A 20,360-nucleotide genomic window follows, 5' to 3' on the forward strand; every position below is an offset into this window, starting at 1 on the left:
TATTACACTTTATTTGAAGCTCAAAACCCTGGAGAGAGGAGGCCTTTTTTATTAAGATTACAGCCATTTTTTTTCTAAATATCTTAGGAGAATTTATTTCGAATAAATTTTAATTCCTTTTCTCCTTTAAAACAAATAAGAAAACACACAAATAACCCGCACATAGGAGAGAGGAGCTGACCACGACGTTTCGGTCCAACTTGGACCATTTAAACCATACCACGGGCGGGGATAGAACCCGCGATCAGTCATTACGATTTCGTGAGTCTTGGACCATTTACAATGTCACACTAAGAGGAAAGAGAGAAGAAGCCTGTTAGTGTGGCTTTGTAAATGGTCCAAATTGGACCGAAACGTCGTCGTAAGCTCCTCTCTTCTATGTGCAGGTTATTTGTGTATTGTTCCTCTGTATTGTTCCCTTTTGTTCTTCAATAAGAGTGGAGAAGATCGAGACGTTGAGGTAATGAGTCCCTCAATCTAGAGTCAATGTAACCAGTCCATCAATGCGCGAAGTGCCTTATATACTGTAGACAGGTGAGGTGAAGCAGGTGAAGCAGTCGTAGGCGGCGTCACCTTGGACAAATCCACAGGTGGAGGTAGGTAACGCCTATAGGTTAGGCGAAACATCTGTCTAATTTATCAACTTGTCGGCTCTCTGAATCGTTTACAAAGCGACTTCAGCAACTGAACCTGGTGACTTAAAAGACTGAAGGATTAGGGGAGACATAATTAGAATGTATAAGATACTCAGAGAATTTGACAGAGGAAATAGGGACAGAAGGTTTGAAATAGGGACAGAAGGTTTGAAATAGGGTACACAGGGGCGAAGGGCCATAAATGGAAGCTAACAACACAAATAAACCAAAATAAATAGAAAGAATGTCAATTAAGACATATGTGCAACAGTTAGGTAGCTTTATTCCGAAACGTTTCGACTACACAGTAGGCTTCTCCAGTCGAGTACCGAGGAGCCAGCAGAAGCAGTAGAGATGTGAAGACGATGTCATTAGTCAATCAGCCTTGAAGACGTAGTTTTGAGGCGGTCAGTCCCTCAGCCTGGAGAAGAGTTTTGTTCCAAATTCTGGAACATTGTTTCATAGTCTGGAACATATTTTCATAGTCTGGAACAATGTTCAAGACTATGGAACAATACTATGGAAGAGGTAAACAAGTAATGGGGGTAAATATCTCGGTATAAACCACGATAAGAGATACCGACAAATTACGTAAGTAAACACTAGGACATATTTAGCAGAAATTGTTTTGGTCAAGGTCCAAGGACCGAAACGTTTTCTAGTATACACGCATCAAAAATTAACAAGAAATATATTTTTACCACGACAGCTGTATTCAAGTCGAAACGTTTAGCGACATTTTGAGAATTCTCTCGTCCGTAAACACTGGACGGGAACCTCTTTCTCTGCTCCAGTTTTTTTTTTGTTTTATGAAAACCCGAAAGTTTGTTTTATTTTGTTTTCTCAATTTATGTCTTGTCGTGAAGGGCGAAAAGTTAGCTTGATGTTTTGTGCTGCTACCACTACTCCCTCTACTTACTATTACTACTACTACTACTACTACTACTACTACTACTACTACTACTACTACTACTACTACTACTACTACTACTACTACTACTACTACTACTGCTACTACTACTACTACTACTACTACTGCTGCTGCTGCTGCTACTACTACTACTACTATTGCTGCTGCTGCTGCTACTACTATTACTACTACTACTACTACTACTACTATTACTACTACTACTACTACTACTGCTACTACTACTACTGCTACTACTACTACTGTACTACAACCAGTAGTACCTCTACTACCACCTCTCCACTTCTTTATTCCTCTCTTTGTCTCGTAAAAACATATCAACTAAGCCAACATATCAGCTACTTTGTATCTCTCACACATTAAAAATTGTGAATAAAAGATAAAAGATAAAAGATAAAAGATAGCACTAAAATTACCGACGCTAGATAACATGACACAATAGACATGATAATTTCTCGGAATCTAAGTCGCTGTCTGCAACATGTCAAGCCTGTCGAAGAGTATGTGATCTAAGTCGCTGTCTGCAACATGTCAAGCCTGTCGAAGAGTATGTGATCTAAGTCGCTGTCTGCAACATGTCAAGCCTGTCGAAGAGTATGTGATCTAAGTCGCTGTCTGCAACATGTCAAGCCTGTCGAAGAGTATGTGATCTAAGTCGCTGTCTGCAACATGTCAAGCCTGTCGAAGAGTATGTGGCTCCAGCCCACACCTGGTCAATCAGAACCTTGAGAGGGTTTAAAATCTGGCAACAAGATTAACCTAGAGATGATGTCGAAGGTTTAGATTAGCTACAGGTATGCTAGGAATTAGTTCTTCAGTTTCAGGTTAGTTAGTAAGTGGAGGGAGTTAGATGAGGAAGTAGGGGAGGCAAATTCGTTATATGGTTTCAGGTTAAGGTACGGTGAGGCCCGAGTGAAGAAGAATCAACAGTTTTGCTTGCAGGATAAGACTTATAAATATTGCTACCCCTATATAACACTTACACTCAGACCCACATCAATATCCACACCACACCTTGACCCACACCACACCTTGACCCACATCACACCTTGACCCACACCACACCTTGACCCACATCACACATTGACCCACACCACACCTTGACCCACACCACACCTTGGCCCACACCGCACCTTGACCCACACCACACCTTGACCCATACCACACCTTGGCCCACACCACACCTTGACCCACACCGCACCTTGGCCCACACCACACCTTGACCCACACCACACCTTGACCCACATCACACCTTGACCCACATCACACCTTGACCCACACCACACCTTGACCCACATCACACCTTGACCCACACCACACCTTGACCCACACCACACCTTGACCCACATCACACCTTGACCCACACCACACCTTGACCCACACCACACCTTGGCCCACACCACACCTTGACCCACACCACACCTTGACCCACACCACACCTTGACCCACACCACACCTTGACCCACACCACACCTTGGCCCACACCACACCTTGACCCACACCACACCTTGACCCACACCACACCTTGACCCACACCATACCTCGACACACATCACACCTTGACCCACACCACACCTTGACCCACATCACACCTTGACCAACACCACACCTTGACCCACACCACACCTTGACCCACATCACACCTTGACCCACACCACACCTTGGCCCACACGACACCTTGACCCACATCACACCTTGACCAACACCACACCTTGGCCCACACCACACCTTGACTCACACCACACCTCGACACACATCGCACCTTGACCCACACCACACCTTGACCCACACCACACCTTGACCCACACCACACCTTGGCCCACACCACACCTTGACCCACACCATACCTCGACACACATCACACCTTGACCCACACCACACCTTGACCCACACCACACCTCGACACACATCACACCTTGACCCACACCACACCTTGACCCACACCACACCTTGACTCACACCACACCTTGACCCACATCACACATTGACCCACACCACACCTTGACCCACATCACACCTTGACCCACACCACACCTTGACCCACACCACACCTTAACCCACACCACACCTTGACCCACACCACACCTTGATCCACACCACACCTTGACCCACACCACACCTTGACCCAAACCACACCTTGACCCACACCGCACCTTGACCCACACCACACCTTGACCCACACCACACCTTGACCCGCACCACACCTTGACCCACACCACACCTTGACCCACACCGCACCTTGACCCACACCACACCTTGACCCACACCACACCTTGACCCACACCACACCTTGGCCCACACCACACCTTGACCCACACCACACCTTGGCCCACACCACACCTTGACCCGCACCACACCTCGACCCACACCACACCTCGACCCACACCACACCTCGACCCACACTACACCTCGACCCACACCACACTTCAACCCACACCACACCTCGACCCACACCACATCTCGACCCACACCACACCTTGACCCACACCACACCTCGACCCACACCACGCCTCGACCCACACCACACCTTGACCTAAACTATACCTCGACGCACACAACACCTGGACCCGCACCACACCTCTACCCACACCACACCTCGACCCACACCACACCTCGACCGACACCACACCTCGACCGACACCACACCTGGACCCGCACCACACCTCAACCCACACCACACCTCGACCCACACCACACCTCGACCCACACCACACCTCGACCCACACCACACCTTATCATTCTACAATGAAGATAACATCTTATTATCATACTAAAAAGACTATCTACTACACGAGGGTCATTAAGACTATCTACAATACGAGGGTCATTACTAGGAATATGGTAAAATTTACACGTATTTTAGCTAAAAAATAGAAAATCATTCCCCTCCCTTTCTGTAGCTTCATTCATCAAACACTTTTTGGCAGTCTTCTTGAACTGGTTCAAGCTATGACTGGCCTTGACATTTGTGGGTAGTCTGTTCCATTCCTTTATTGCTGTACAATAAAAGGTGTTTGAAGCCTGGCCACTGACTGTGGGTACTACAAAGTTGTGCTCTCTCCCCCTAGTACTATGATTGCTTTGGTTCCCAACCTTGACAAAATTGACAGCAAGATATTCTGGACACTGTTCGTGAGCAATTTTATAAACATGATTTAGCTTCAGTTGTTTTACTGTCTTCAACATTCAGCATATCCAACTGCTGTAATTCATCCTGGCCTACATGTTCTCTTGGTCCCAGCCCCAGGATGAATCTTACGATTTTGTTCTGGGTGATTTGCAGTCTATCTTTCAGTTTTTTTGTCAAGGCAGAGTACCAAGAAGAGCAAGCGTAATCCATATGGCATTGTATAAGGGCTAGACATAGGGTCCTGCGAGCCTCAGTAGATAGACACTGTGCTTGTCTATACAGGAACTTCAGTCTGGCATTCGCTTTCTTTACTACACTGTTCCCTATCAATTCTCCTGACATGCATGGGTCAAAGGGGATTCCCGAATATTTTACTGATGAAACCAAAGTGATGGGCTCCCCATTACATTGAACATTAAAATTATTTACCCTTCTCAGTTTGTTTCGTGCCAAAGAGAATGGCTTCAGTTTTCCCTAGGTGTAATGATAGTTTGTTGTCTACTAACCATTTGCTGCAGGACTCCATTTCCAGTGTTAAAACATTAGCAATATCTTGTGGGTCTTTACCTGACACTAACAGAGCACTGTCATCTGCATACAGTAGGAGTTTGCACTTGACACTGATAGGCATATCATTGACATAACATATGAATAATAAGGGACCCAAAATACTACCTTGGGGAACTCCACATGTTATCGGCAGGGGTTCTGATTCTGTTTTGTTGATTTTGACTATTTGTCTCCTGTTGCTAAGGTAGGACTTAAACCAGTCTACAGAACCTATACCGATAGCTTGAAGTTTATTACATAATATATTGTGGTTGACAGTATCGAAGGCCTTTTGCAGGTCTAAGGTTACCATACCTATGAGGTTCCCCTTTGACATTTCAGTTCTCAGGTAATCCATCAGATTAATAAGGGAGGTGTCGGTTGAGTAGGATCTTCTAAAGCCCGATTGATAGCTATGGAGAATGTTGTTGTCATTAAGGTACTTAACTACTTGAGAATACACCGCCCTCTCTAGAATTTTAGATATTATACTGAGTATACTAACAGGCCTATAGTTGCTTACATCAGACCTACTATTTTTCTTGAAGATAGGAGTAACTCTGGCCTCCTTGAACCCCTCCGGTACGGTATTAGTGGTGATTGATAGATTTATTATGTGAGCAATAGGGATTGACAGTTCAGAAGCACCATCTTTTAGGAACTTAGACGGGATGTTATCAGGGCCAGTGCTCTTAGTTGGGTTTAACCTGCTTAGTTCTTTTTGAATGAAGTCATGAGATACACTTACTAGTTGACAACTGTTTGGGGTTACCCCTTTATTGGTATAGTATGTTTGAAACTTATCAGAGTCTGTGTTGAAGGTATTTGATGCAGCTGGTAGTTTACTTACTAGTGTTGATGCAACAGATGTGTAGTACGAATTAAAGCAATTTGCCACCTTAGATGTTTCGTGGCATACCTCGTTATCGATAGTGAGTACTATGTTAGACCTATCTACTGGCTTATGGCTATACCCCAACACTTTTAGTTGTTGCCAGAGCTTTCTGGGGTTATGCTTATACTCTTCAATTTTTGAGCAGTAGTGCTTTGCCTTTGCTCCTTTTATAAGTCTCTGTACTCTGTTCCTCACCCTTTGGAATTCATTTAGTGCTGCAATATCCTGTCTGTTTGCTTTAAATCTTTTTAGCAGCTGGTCTCTGAATTTCATATTATCTAATATCTCAGTAGTCATCCAGGGTTCAGTTCTTCGTTTAATCCTAACCTCTTTAACTGGTGCAGTATTATTAAGAATGGTAGTGAACATTGTTTTGAATTTTTCCCAGGCATCGTTTACGTCCGTGCAACTTGTTATCTCTGTCCAGTCACAATTGTGTAGCCTATTTACAAGTGTTTCTTTACTGTAGTTTCTAGTTGACCTCATTTTTATTGTCCTGTGTAGGCCTATCCTATCCCTAGTGATTTTCCTGGTGCAGTAAATGATGAAATGATCACTAAGACCTGTGGTAATGACGCCTGACTGACTAATGTTCTCAGCGTGGTTACAAAGTATGTGGTCAATTAGGGTGGCTGAGAACTGTGTGATCCGGGTTGGAGTATTAATTAGTTGAGTGTAACTATTTAATCCTAGAATTTGCTTATACCTTTTGCATAGCCCGTTATTTTGCTGCTGAAAACAGATATTGAAGTCGCCCAGTATTATTGTCTCGCAATTGTTTTCAACTCCGGACAAGACTCTGGACAAGAACTGGTCCTGGGTAGGAGGGCGGTAACTAGTTCCTACTAAGATGGGTTTGGTCTTAGGAAGCAGCACTTCAAACCATAGAATCTCCAGTTTATTGTTATTTAAATCAGGTCTTGGGTTGTAAGCTAAGTCATTTCTAATGTAGGCACATACTCCACCACCCTTTCTGTTCCTATCTAAGCGTTTTATATTGTAACCTTCTATTTTGACCTCGTCGTCAGTCACCGTATCATCCAACCAAGATTCAGAGATGGTTATAACTGCCGCCCTAATTTTGTTAGCTAGAATCCTAATCTCTGCCAATTTAGGAAGAAGTGATCTTGCATTGACATGAATAAAGTGAAGGCCTGTTTTCATAAAACAATCATAATCATCAATATATGGCAATGGGTCATTTGTATTAAAATTAGATAAGTCAATGTCATCACTGCTAAAGGGTAACTGTGCCAAAGTGCATTTGTTACACACAAAATGAATTCTGGCACCGTTGCTATAATTGTACATACATCCATCATGCACCCACCCCTTACACATTTTACATAAGGTGCCTTTTCTGTTTTTCATGCGTACTTTAGTACAGTGTATGCACCTGTTTGGTAGTGTTTGAGATAATAATGGCTGTATTGTCTCACATTGACCTATGTATGCATTACATATGGAGTTAAGGTTATCATCCCTAGCTACTAGACCGTCATTATCACCGTTATTTATCTGTCTGTTTTGCCTCTGCACAATAGTTTGAGGTCCTGGAGTAATTTGGATATCACCACTTAAGAGCGCTACAATAAGAGCTGTGTGCCACTGTTTTTGTTTGGGTATACGGTGTTGCCATACCTTGCGGCGATAGTGACATTTACTTTTCTGGTAGGATGGCAACTGTTGGGCTTTTACTGTCCAGGGCGCTGTTACTCCATTCACCTTTTCGAACCCCCATGACTGATTTCTTTCTTCATGGAATTGAAGAAGAAAGATAAATATAATTATGGCAGCCTGTACCCCCCTAATGCCTGCCATTTCCACTCTTCGCTCTTTTACTCATATACAATAATATTTATTTCTCTTTTCCAGGCCCTAGTACACTTAGTATCTGCTTTAGCTGCTAGGTTAACAGGACGACAGTTGTAAGGAAACGCCTCGAATGTATTCACCCTTGCGGGGAATCGAACTTGGACCCTCAGCGTGTGAAGCGAGAGCTTGGCCAGCTAGGCCACGGGGCCCCGTAAGCCAGGCCATGGGGGCCCATGGGTGGCCCGGTAGCCTGGTGGCTAAAGCTCCCGCTTCACACATGGAGGGCCCGGGTTCGATTCCCGGCGGGTGGAAACATTTCGACACGTTTCCTTACACCTGTTGTCCTGTTCACCTAGCAGCAAATAGGTACCTGGGTGTTAGTCGACTGGTGTGGGTCGCATCCTGGGGGACAAGATTAAGGACCCCAATGGAAATAAGTTAGACAGTCCTCGATGACGCACTGACTTTCTTGGGTTATCCTGGGTGGCTAACCCTCCGGGGTTAAAAATCCGAACAAAATCTTATCTTATCTTATCTTAAGCCAGGCCACGGGGCCCATAGCCAGGCCATGGGGCCCCGTAAGCCAGGCCACGGGGCCCATAGCCAGGCCACAGAGCCCCGTGATAAAGCTCCTGGAGAGCGAAACGTTGCCACAATAAAATATCACATTAATTTCTTCTGCATCTTTTTACCTAACATTTTGTCAGTAATTCTAAAATTATTGCTATTTGTAAATCCTTCTTTTAATTGTCTTTACTGACTCACTTTACTGAAGGGACGTAATTGTTATGTTTGTGCTCGCGTGTGAAAAAATAAAGCGTTTTCTATGAACCACAAAGAATTTTTAGAAAACGCAATTTTTTTTAACACAGACTTCTGTGTTTAAAATAAATAAATAAAAAGGCACAATACCGTGACTGGAACGATACACAAATAACCCGCACATAAAAGAGAGAAGCTTACGACGACGTTTCGGTCCGACTTGGACTATTGACAAAGTCACACTGTGACTTTGTCAATGGTCCAAGTCGGACCGAAACGTCGTCGTAAGCTTCTCTCTTTTATGTGCGGGTTATTTGTGTTACTGTGTTTATTAGCGGCAGGAGCGCGTCTCTGCGGGACTTCAAGGTTAAGATATTACAGAATTACAATAAATACAAGCGTTTGTACGCATAGAATATAGGAAGGGGGTTAGAATGAGAGCAAGGATGGATAGAAGAAGCTGATGTGAGTGATGTAAAGAGGAGGGAAACAAAGAATGTATATTTGCAATACAAAAGAGGTTGGCAAATGACGAGAAAGAGAGAGAACAGCATGGATGAGATCTCAGAGACTACATCTCAACTATAGAATGTTGCAGCCATAACTTCTCTGGATCGTAACACTGAGTCTCTGGAAAAGAGAGCTAGTCGCTCTGGGGTCCTTGGTTTCCATGATGAGTTTGTCATTCAACTCTTTAAGGATTCTTAAGAACATAAGAACATAAGAAAGGAGGAACACTGCAGGAGGCCTGTTGGCCCATACTAGGCTCACTTGCCCCATACTCCGAGGGTTTCCGACCCTACTAGGACGAAGTTACAGCATGATGGCAGCTCTTTGTTTTTGTTGATCTTCTGGGTCCCCCAGAAACTGGCAACACCACCCCCTTCAGCCTCAGAGTATAGTAAGTAGGTGTCAGCTAATGTAGACGCACAAGTGTAGACCCAAGCAATCTGCTTACCTTTCTTCTAGGGTAGCATAGTAACTCCATCTGGACGCTTCTGGCTTCCGTCAGACCTTAGTACTTGAGGTTCTTCGAGTTCTGCCCAGCAGAACGGGAAGAACCTCAGGTACTAAGGTTCATGTCTGGCATGCCTCCCTTCCGACGTATGACAGATGAGACCAGGTAGTCTAAATTAATCAGCTGACGCCCTGCCGCAAATCGGTGAGTGTGAGGGCGACTAGGTGAAGAGCCACAGTGGTCAACAAGTGAAATACGGCCTTACTACTGGATCCCAATGGAAATAAGTCACTTTGTCTGACTTGTTTTTCGGATTATCTTACGTTCTCTACACATATGCTGCTATGCATGATAATCTATGTAACAGTATTTGTGTATACCTGAATAAACTTACTGAAATAAGTTAAAAAAAATGCCTCAAACCGAATTAAATCTTCGAAATATGCAATAAAATAATTTTTATCATATTTTTTCACTATTTTTTAATTCACACATTTTTTAAAAAATATTATGACCCTGGTGTAGACGATCGATAAGATAAGATAAGATTTCGTTCGGATTTTTAACCCCGGAGGGTTAGCCACCCAGGATAACCCTAGAAAGTCAGTGCGTCATCGAGGACTGTCTAACTTATTTCCATTGGGGTCCTTAATCTTGTCCCCCAGGATGCGACCCACACCAGTCGACTAACACCCAGGTACCTATTTGCTGCTAGGTGAACAGGACAACAGGTGTAAGGAAACGTGTCGAAATGTTTCCACCCGCCGGGAATCGAACCCGGGCCCTCCGTGTGTGAAGCGGGAGCTTTAACCATCAGACCACCAGGCCACCGGGCCACCTCCACCAGGCCACCGGGCCTGTTATAAGTGACATTAATAAAAATAAACTTACTAATAAACATGTCAAATAAAAATATATGATTTAATTTATAATAAAATAGATTACTACTCTCTTTTTGTGTAACTTAACTCAATAAATATTCTTTGGATCTAGTCTCATATTGTTTCATGTTCAGATTTACAGCGGCATGAAGGATGTGTGGTGATGCTGTAGTTCTGGAGGTGGGAAGTACAGTGTCTGTACTCTGAAGGACGTATGGTGATGCTGTAGTTCTGGAGGTGGGAAGTACAGTGTCTGTACTCTGAAGGATGTGTGGTGATGCTGTAGTTCTGGAGGTGGGAAGTACAGTGTCTGTACTCTGAAGGATGTGTGGTGATGCTGTAGTTCTGGAGGTGGGAAGTACAGTGTCTGTACTCTGAAGGATGTGTGGTGATGCTGTAGTTCTGGAGGTGGGAAGTACAGTGTCTGTACTCTGAAGGATGTGTGGTGATGCTGTAGTTCTGGAGGTGGGAAGTACAGTGTCTGTACTCTGAAGGATGTGTGGTGATGCTGTAGTTCTGGAGGTGGGAAGTACAGTGTCTGTACTCTGAAGGATGTGTGGTGATGCTGTAGTTCTGGAGGTGGGAAGTACAGTGTCTGTACTCTGAAGGATGTGTGGTGATGCTGTAGTTCTGGAGGTGGGAAGTACAGTGTCTGTACTCTGAAGGATGTGTGGTGATGCTATGGTTCTGGAGGTGGAAGGTACAGTGTCTGTACTCTGAAGGATGTGTGGTGATGCTATGGTTCTGGAGGTGGAAGGTACAGTGTCTGTACTCTGAAGGATGTGTGGTGATGCTATGGTTCTGGAGGTGGAAGGTACAGTGTCTGTACTCTGAAGGATGTTTGGTGATGCTATGGTTCTGGAGGTGGAAGGTACAGTGTCTGCACTCTGAAGGATGTGTGGTGATGCTATGGTTCTGAAGGTGGGAAGTACAGTGTCTGTACTCTGAAGGATGTGTGGTGATGCTATGGTTCTGGAGGTGGAAGGTACAGTGTCTGTACTCTGAAGGATGTGTGGTGATGCTGTAGTTCTGGAGGTGGGAAGTACAGTGTCTGTACTCTGAAGGATGTGTGGTGATGCTGTAGTTCTGGAGGTGGGAAGTACAGTGTCTGTACTCTGAAGGATGTGTGGTGATGCTGTAGTTCTGGAGGTGGGAAGTACAGTGTCTGTACTCTGAAGGATGTGTGGTGATGCTGTAGTTCTGGAGGTGGGAAGTACAGTGTCTGTACTCTGAAGGATGTGTGGTGATGCTGTAGTTCTGGAGGTGGGAAGTACAGTGTCTGTACTCTGAAGGATGTGTGGTGATGCTGTAGTTCTGGAGGTGGGAAGTACAGTGTCTGTACTCTGAAGGATGTGTGGTGATGCTATGGTTCTGGAGGTGGAAGGTACAGTGTCTGTACTCTGAAGGATGTGTGGTGATGCTATGGTTCTGGAGGTGGAAGGTACAGTGTCTGTACTCTGAAGGATGTGTGGTGATGCTATGGTTCTGGAGGTGGAAGGTACAGTGTCTGTACTCTGAAGGATGTTTGGTGATGCTATGGTTCTGGAGGTGGAAGGTACAGTGTCTGCACTCTGAAGGATGTGTGGTGATGCTATGGTTCTGGAGGTGGAAGGTACAGTGTCTGTACTCTGTAGGATGTGTGGTGATGCTATGGTTCTGGAGGTGGAAGGTACAGTGTCTGTACTCTGAAGGATGTGTGGTGATGCTATGGTTCTGGAGGTGGAAGGTACAGTGTCTGCACTCTGAAGGATGTGTGGTGATGCTATGGTTCTGGAGGTGGAAGGTACAGTGTCTGTACTCTGAAGGATGTGTGGTGATGCTATGGTTCTGGAGGTGGAAGGTACAGTGTCTGTACTCTGAAAGATGTGTGGTGATGCTATGGTTCTGGAGGTGGAAGGTACAGTGTCTGCACTCTGAAGGATGTGTGGTGATGCTATGGTTCTGGAGGTGGAAGGTACAGTGTCTGTACTCTGAAGGATGTGTGGTGATGCTGTAGTTCTGGAGGTGGAAGGTACAGTGTCTGTACTCTGAAGGATGTGTGGTGATGCTATGGTTTTGGAGGTGGAAGGTACAGTGTCTGTACTCTGAAGGATGTGTGGTGATGCTATGGTTCTGGAGGTGGAAGGTACAGTGTCTGTACTCTGAAGGATGTGTGGTGATGCTGTAGTTCTGGAGGTGGAAGGTACAGTGTCTGTACTCTGAAGGATGTGTGGTGATGCTGTAGTTCTGGAGGTGGAAGGTACAGTGTCTGTACTCTGAAGGATGTGTGGTGATGCTATGGTTCTGGAGGTGGAAGGTACAGTGTCTGTACTCTGAAGGATGTGTGGTGATGCTGTAGTTCTGGAGGTGGAAGGTACAGTGTCTGTACTCTGAAGGATGTGTGGTGATGCTGTAGTTCTGGAGGTGGAAGGTACAGTGTCTGTACTCTGAAGGATGTGTGGTGATGCTGTAGTTCTGGAGGTGGAAGGTACAGTGTCTGTACTCTGAAGGATGTGTGATGATGCTGTAGTTCTGGAGGTGGGAAGTACAGTGTCTGTACTCTGAAGGATGTGTGGTGATTCTGTAGATTTGGAGGTGGAAGGTACAGTGTCTGTACTCTGAAGGATGTGTGGTGATGCTGTAGTTCTGGAGGTGGAAGGTACAGTGTCTGTACTCTGAAGGATGTGTGGTGATTCTGTAGATCTGGAGGTGGGAAGTACAGTGTCTGTTCTCTGAAGGATGTGTGGTGATGCTGTAGTTCTGGAGGTGGGAAGTACAGTGTCTGAACTCTGAAGGATGTGTGGTGATGCTGTAGTTCTGGAGGTGGAAGGTACAGTGTCTGTACTCTGAAGGATGTGTGGTGATGCTGTAGTTCTGGAGGTGGGAAGTACAGTGTCTGTACTCTGAAGGATGTGTGGTGATGCTGTAGTTCTGGAGGTGGGAAGTACAGTGTCTGTACTCTGAAGGATGTGTGGTGATGCTGTAGTTCTGGAGGTGGAAGGTACAGTGTCTGTACTCTGAAGGATGTGTGGTGATGCTGTAGTTCTGGAGGTGGGAAGTACAGTGTCTGTACTCTGAAGGATGTGTGGTGATGCTGTAGTTCTGGAGGTGGGAAGTACAGTGTCTGTACTCTGAAGGATGTGTGGTGATGCTATGGTTCTGGAGGTGGGAAGTACAGTGTCTGTACTCTGAAGGATGTGTGGTGATGCTGTAGTTCTGGAGGTGGAAGGTACAGTGTCTGTACTCTGAAGGATGTGTGGTGATGCTATGGATCTGGAGGTGGGAAGTACAGTGTCTGTACTCTGAAGGATGTGTGGTGATGCTATGGTTCTGGAGGTGGGAAATACAGTGTCTGTACTCTGAAGGATGTGTGGTGGTGCTATGGTTCTGGAGGTGGGAAGTACAGTGTCTGTACTCTGAAGGATGTGTGGTGATGCTATGGTTCTGGAGGTGGGAAGTACAGTGTCTGTACTCTGAAGGATGTGTGGTGATGCTATGGTTCTGGAGGTGGGAAGTACAGTGTCTGTACTCTGAAGGATGTGTGGTGATGCTATGGTTTTGAAGGTGGGAAGTACAGTGTCTGTACTCTGAAGGATGTGTGGTGATGCTATGGTTCTGGAGGTGGGAAGTACAGTGTCTGTACTCTGAAGGATGTGTGGTGATGCTATGGTTCTGGAAGTGGGAAGTACAGTGTCTGTACTCTGAAGGATATGTGGTGATGCTATGGTTCTGGAGGTGGGAAGTACAGTGTCTGCACCCTGAAGGATGTGTGGTGATGCTATGGTTTTGGAGGTGGGAAGTACAGTGTCTGTACCCTGAAGGATGTGTGGTGATGCTATGGTTCTGGAGGTGTCTGTACTCTGAAGGATGTGTGATGATGTTTGTCTGGAGGAGGGAAGTACAGTGTCTGCACTCTGAAGGATGTGTGGTGATGCTGTAGTTCTGGAGGTGGGAAGTACAGTGTCTGTACTCTGAAGGGTGTGTGGTGATGCTGTAGTTCTGGAGGTGGGAAGTACAGTGTCTGTACTCTGAAGGGTGTGTGGTGATGCTGTAGTTCTGGAGGTGTGAAGTACAGCGTCTGTACTCTGAAGGATGTGTCGTGATGCTGTAGTTCTGGAGGTGGAAAGTGCAGTGTCTGTACTCTGAAGGGTGTGTGGTGATGCTGCAGTTCTGGAGGTATGAAGTACAGTGTCTGTACTCTGAAGGATGTGTGGTGATGCTATGGTTCTGGAGGTGAGAAGTACAGTGTCTGTACTCTGAAGGATGTGTAGTGATGCTGGAATTCTGGGGGTGGGAAGTACAGTGTCTGTACTCTGAAGGATGTGTGGTGATGCTGTAGTTCTGGAGGTGGAAGGTACAGTGTCTGTACTCTGAAGGATGTGTGGTGATGCTATGGTTTTGGAGGTGGAAGGTACAGTGTCTGTACTCTGAAGGATGTGTGGTGATGCTATGGTTCTGGAGGTGGAAGGTACAGTGTCTGTACTCTGAAGGATGTGTGGTGATGCTGTAGTTCTGGAGGTGGAAGGTACAGTGTCTGTACTCTGAAGGATGTGTGGTGATGCTGTAGTTCTGGAGGTGGAAGGTACAGTGTCTGTACTCTGAAGGATGTGTGGTGATGCTATGGTTCTGGAGGTGGAAGGTACAGTGTCTGTACTCTGAAGGATGTGTGGTGATGCTGTAGTTCTGGAGGTGGAAGGTACAGTGTCTGTACTCTGAAGGATGTGTGGTGATGCTGTAGTTCTGAAGGTGGAAGTACAGTGTCTGTACTCTGAAGGATGTGTGGTGATGCTGTAGTTCTGGAGGTGGAAGTACAGTGTCTGTACTCTGAAGGATGTGTGATGATGCTATAGTTCTGGAGGTGGGAAGTACAGTGTCTGTACTCTGAAGGATGTGTGGTGATGCTATAGTTCTGGAGGTGGAAGGTACAGTGTCTGTACTCTGAAGGATGTGTGGTGATTCTGTAGATCTGGAGGTGGGAAGTACAGTGTCTGTACTCTGAAGGATGTGTGGTGAAGCTGTAGTTCTGGAGGTGGGAAGTACAGTGTCTGTACTCTGAAGGATGTGTGGTGATGCTGTAGTTCTGGAGGTGGAAGGTACAGTGTCTGTACTCTGAAGGATGTGTGGTGATGCTATAGTTCTGGAGGTGGGAAGTACAGTGTCTGTACTCTGAAGGATGTGTGGTGATGCTGTAGTTCTGGAGGTGGGAAGTACAGTGTCTGTACTCTGAAGGATGTGTGGTGATGCTGTAGTTCTGAAGGTGGGAAGTACAGTGTCTGTACTCTGAAGGATGTGTGGTGATGCTATGGTTCTGGAGGTGGGAAGTACAGTGTCTGTACTCTGAAGGATGTGTGGTGATGCTGTAGTTCTGGAGGTGGGAAGTACAGTGTCTGTACTCTGAAGGATGTGTGGTGATGCTGTAGTTCTGGAGGTGGGAAGTACAGTGCCTGTACACTGAAGGATGTGTGGTGATGCTATGGTTCTGGAGGTGGGAAGTACAGTGTCTGTACCCTGAAGGATGTGTGGTGATGCTGTAGTTCTGGAGGTGGAAGGTACAGTGTCTGTACTCTGAAGGATGTGTGGTGATGCTGTAGTTCTGGAGGTGGAAGGTACAGTGTCTGTACTCTGAAGGATGTGTGGTGATGCTATGGTTCTGGAGGTGGGAAGTACAGTGTCTGTACTCTGAAGGATGTGTGGTGATGCTATGGTTCTGGAGGTGGGAAGTACAGTGTCTGTACTCTGAAGGATGTGTGGTGATGCTATGGTTCTGGAGGTGGGAAGTACAGTGTCTGTACTCTGAAGGATGTGTGGTGATGCTATGGTTCTGGAGGTGGGAAGTACAGTGTCTGTACTCTGAAGGATGTGTGGTGATGCTATGGTTCTGGAGGTGGGAAGTACAGTGCCTGTACTCTGAAGGATGTGTGGTGATGCTATGGTTCTGGAGGTGGGAAGTACAGTGTCTGTACTCTGAAGGATGTGTGGTGATGCTATGGTTCTGGAGGTGGGAAGTACAGTGTCTGTACTCTGAAGGATGTGTGGTGATGCTATGGTTCTGAAGGTGGGAAGTACAGTGTCTGTACTCTGAAGGATGTGTGGTGATGCTATGGTTCTGGAGGTGGGAAGTACAGTGTCTGTACTCTGAAGGATGTGTGGTGATGTTATGGTTCTGGAAGTGGGAAGTACAGTGTCTGTACTCTGAAGGATATGTGGTGATGCTATGGTTCTGGAGGTGGGAAGTACAGTGTCTGCACCCTGAAGGATGTGTGGTGATGCTATGGTTTTGGAGGTGGGAAGTACAGTGTCTGTACCCTGAAGGATGTGTGGTGATGCTATGGTTCTGGAGGTGTCTGTACTCTGAAGCATGTGTGATGATGTTTGTCTGGAGGAGGGAAGTACAGTGTCTGCACTCTGAAGGATGTGTGGTGATGCTGTAGTTCTGGAGGTGGGAAGTACAGTGTCTGTACTCTGAAGGGTGTGTGGTGATGCTGTAGTTCTGGAGGTGGGAAGTACAGTGTCTGTACTCTGAAGGGTGTGTCGTGATGCTGTAGTTCTGGAGGTGGGAAGTACAGTGTCTGTACTCTGAAGGATGTGTGGTGATGCTGTAGTTCTGGAGGTGGGAAGTACAGTGTCTGTACTCTGAAGGATGTGTGGTGATGCTGTAGTTCTGGAGGTGGGAAGTACAGTGTCTGTACTCTGAAGGGTGTGTGGTGATGCTGTAGTTCTGGAGGTGGGAAGTACAGTGTCTGTACTCTGAAGGATGTGTGGTGATGTTGTTCTGGAGGTGGGAGGTACAGTGCCTGTACTCTGAAGGATGTGGTGGCCTGGTGGTTAACGCTCTCGCTTCACACGGTGAGGGTCTGGGTTCGATTCCCAGCCAGAGTAGAAACATTGGACGTGTTTCTTTCCACCTGATGTCTATGTTCCCCATCAGTAAAATGGGTACCTGGGTGTTAGTCGACTGGTGTGGGTCGCATCCTGGGACACTGACCTAAGGAGGCCTGGTCACAGACCGGGCCGCGGGGGCGTTGACCCCCGGAACTCTCTCCAGACTCTCTCTCCAGATGTGGTTCTGGAGGTAGGAGGTACAGTGCCTGTACTCTGAAGGATGTGTAGTGATGTTCTGGAGGTGGAAGGTACAGTGCCTGTACTCTGAAGGATTTGTAGTGATGTGGTTCTGGAGGTGGGAGGTACAGTGCTTGTACTCTGAAGGATGTGTGGTGATGCTGTAGTTCTGGAGGTGGGAAGTACAGTGTCTGTACTCTGAACGATGTGTTATGATGCTGTAGTTCTGGAGGTGGGAAGTACAGTGTCTGTACTCTGAACGATGTGCGATGATGTGGTTCTGGAGGTTGGAGGTACAGTGTCTGTACTCTGAAAGATGTGTAGTAATGTGGCTCTGGAGGTGGGAGGTACAGTGCTTGTACTCTGAAGGATAGGCAATGTTGTTGCAGTTCAGAGGGTCATTTAAATTATATCTGCGGACATTTGACAAGAAAGCTATTGAATAAATGATGGTGAAACTGTTTCCTTTTCTGGGTCATCCTATCTTGGCGGGAAACAATGAGAAAAACAAAATACTATTACTACTACTACTACAAATAATAATAATAATGATAATAATGATGATGATAATAATAATAATAATAATAATAATAATAATAATAATAATAATAATAATAATAATAATAATAATAATAATAATCATGGCCGATGGTATGTTCATTGTCAATTAGGAAATATCAACAATTAAGCTGCTCCTGGTATTCAGGAAGGCTGAGGAACTCTGGTCATGTTTGGGGGCTGAGTGCCTCAGGCATCTCTGCTAATTGGTCCTGGACGACTTCGTTAGAAAGCAGTAGAGGACAGAGAGTCGCCTGTACTGGCGGACATTACAACAGGATGAGAGAGAGAGAGAGAGAGAGAGAGAGAGAGAGAGAGAGAGAGAGAGAGAGAGAGAGAGCTCTTAGTTACTGCATACGAACAAGCTGAAAGGTTATAGTTAAGGTTCTATACGGTGTATGCTGTCAGTAACCCTATAAACCCGGCATAAGCCGTAGTAGCCCTTAAGAACCACCATCAACAGCATACAATTCACCTCGTCCCAGAATGCCATGTCTCTGCTGACAGCTACAGGCGACTGATTCAAGTTAATCACCAGGAAATTGACACACAGACACGCGTAAATTGTTCCGCATTGCATTTACACATATCGTGAGTCAGCTGTGTTAGTCTGTAACACCAACGTATTGATATTTATAACGTCACGTTTCCAAGAGATGTAATGCAATTATCTCTAAATGAAGACAGGGTCCGGACTGGCCGAAATGTATTTCTACTCTGGTTTAAACCCGAATATGCCAACAGCTAGACTCCAACGAAGGATGGCAAACATTGTTGACGAGTACGTTTCCCTCTTTCATGATGATAAAGCTCTACAGAGATCGAAACGTCAGCAACAACGAAGGTATAATCTCTACACGGATTCTTTCTATCAGCCTCAGTTGAAAATGTTAGTATTCGCTATATTCCCTAAATATGCTGTAATCTTTCATGGGTTATAGCGGATTATAGACATGAGTTACAGACGCCTTACCTGGATATACGTAATCTGAAACGGTCATTTAAGTGCTCCTGTCAGCAGTAAACCTCTGCCTGTCTACCGTCGCTGCCTGTCTACCATCACAAAGCAACATCCTCAGCTCCCTGCCTGTCTTCCATGATAAACTAACAGCACCCTGCCTGTCTACCATCACAAACTAACAACACTAATAAGCACAGAGAGCTGTGTATGATGACAGATGACTCCAGAATAAGCACAGAGAACTGTGTATGATGACAGATGACTCCAGAATAAGCACAGAGAGCTGTGTATGATGACAGATGAATCCAGAATAAGCACAGAGAGCTGTGTATGATGACAGATGAGTCCAGAATAAGCACAGAGAGCTGTGTATGATGACAGATGAGTCCAGAACAAGCACAGAGAGCTGTGTATGATGACAGATGACTCCAGAATAAGCACAGAGAGCTGTGTATGATGACAGATGAATCCAGAATAAGCACAGAGAGCTGTGTATGATGACAGATGAGTCCAGAATAAGCACAGAGAGCTGTGTATGATGACAGATGAGTCCAGAACAAGCACAGAGAGCTGTGCATGATGACAGATGACTCCAGAATAAGCACAGAGATAAGATAAGAAAAGATTTCGTTCGGATTTTTAACCCCGGAGGGTTAGCCACCCAGGATAACCCAAGAAAGTCAGTGCGTCATCGAGGACTGTCTAACTTATTTCCATTGGGGTCCTTAATCTTGTCCCCCAGGATGCGACCCACACCAGTCGACTAACACCCAGGTACCTATTTGCTGCTAGGTGAACAGGACAACAGGTGTAAGGTAACGTGTCGGAATTTCCACCCGCCGGGAATCGAACCCGGGCCCTCCGTGTGTGAAGCGGGAGCTTTAGCCACCAGACCACCGGGCCACAGAGAACTGTGTATGATGACAGATGACTCCAGAATAAGCACAGAGAGCTGTGTATGATGACAGATGACTCCAGAATAAGCACAGAGAGCTGTGTATGATGACAGATGAGTCCAGAATAAGCACAGAGAGCTGTGTATGATGACAGATGAATCCAGAATAAGCACAGAGAGCTGTGTATGATGACAGATGACTCCAGAATAAGCACAGAGAGCTGTGTATGATGACAGATGAGTCCAGAATAAGCACAGAGAGCTGTGTATGATGACAGATGACTCCAGAATAAGCACAGAGAGCTGTGTATGATGACAGAAGGGTCCTGAACAACCAAGGAGAGGTGATACAGAC

At 45.7% G+C, this 20,360-nt stretch overlaps 1 long non-coding RNA gene across 1 annotated transcript in view; it reads right to left on the reverse strand.

Moving 5' to 3' along the window:
- Nucleotides 1–20,360, reverse strand: part of LOC138855246 (uncharacterized) — a 132,529-nt gene that overhangs the window by 12,251 nt on the left and 99,918 nt on the right. The window lies entirely within an intron of this gene.

Source organism: Cherax quadricarinatus, chromosome 86 (genome assembly GCF_038502225.1).
Source record: "Cherax quadricarinatus isolate ZL_2023a chromosome 86, ASM3850222v1, whole genome shotgun sequence".
In the NCBI taxonomy this organism is placed as follows: domain Eukaryota; kingdom Metazoa; phylum Arthropoda; class Malacostraca; order Decapoda; family Parastacidae; genus Cherax; species Cherax quadricarinatus.